We start from the raw sequence: 537 nt of genomic DNA, 5'->3' as shown, positions 1-537 counted from the left end.
CCACCGCCCCGCGGGGCAGAGCCGGTGCCCGAGGCTGCCCGGGCCGAGCCGGGTGGAGGCCGAGGGCAAGGGGTTCCCAGGGGTCTCGCCGCGGGGGGACTGCCTGTGGCACTGAGGCATCGCTCCCCTCGGTGCCTGTTTGGGGAACTTGGGGAGGTTAAAACACAGCCAAGCTGAGCAGCTCCCCACTCCCAGTCGGGCTTCACCCAGTGCTCGCTGGGGCACATGATTTAATCTTTCAAAAGGGAGTGACTACCTCCTCATTTACAAGCAAAATTATCAAGACCACCGCAGCCGGATAACTGGTTTCTAGAACAAGGGCGAAGATGAGCCGGCTCATCCCGTCTGAGAATCGTAGAATCGTTTAGGTTGGAAAAAACCTTTAAGATGATCGAGACCAACCATTAACCTAACCCTGCCATCCCACCACTAAACCATGTCCCTAAGCACCTCCTCTACCCGTCTTTTAAATACCTCCAGGGATGGGGATTCGACCAGTTCCCCGGGCAGCCCGTTCCAGTGCCTGACAACCTTTTC

The sequence above is a fragment of the Egretta garzetta genome, unplaced genomic scaffold (assembly GCF_000687185.1).
Source record: "Egretta garzetta isolate BGI_Z169 unplaced genomic scaffold, ASM68718v1 scaffold9, whole genome shotgun sequence".
In the NCBI taxonomy this organism is placed as follows: domain Eukaryota; kingdom Metazoa; phylum Chordata; class Aves; order Pelecaniformes; family Ardeidae; genus Egretta; species Egretta garzetta.
The sequence above is the reverse complement of the archived record's forward strand: the minus strand, read 5'-3'. Positions refer to the sequence as shown.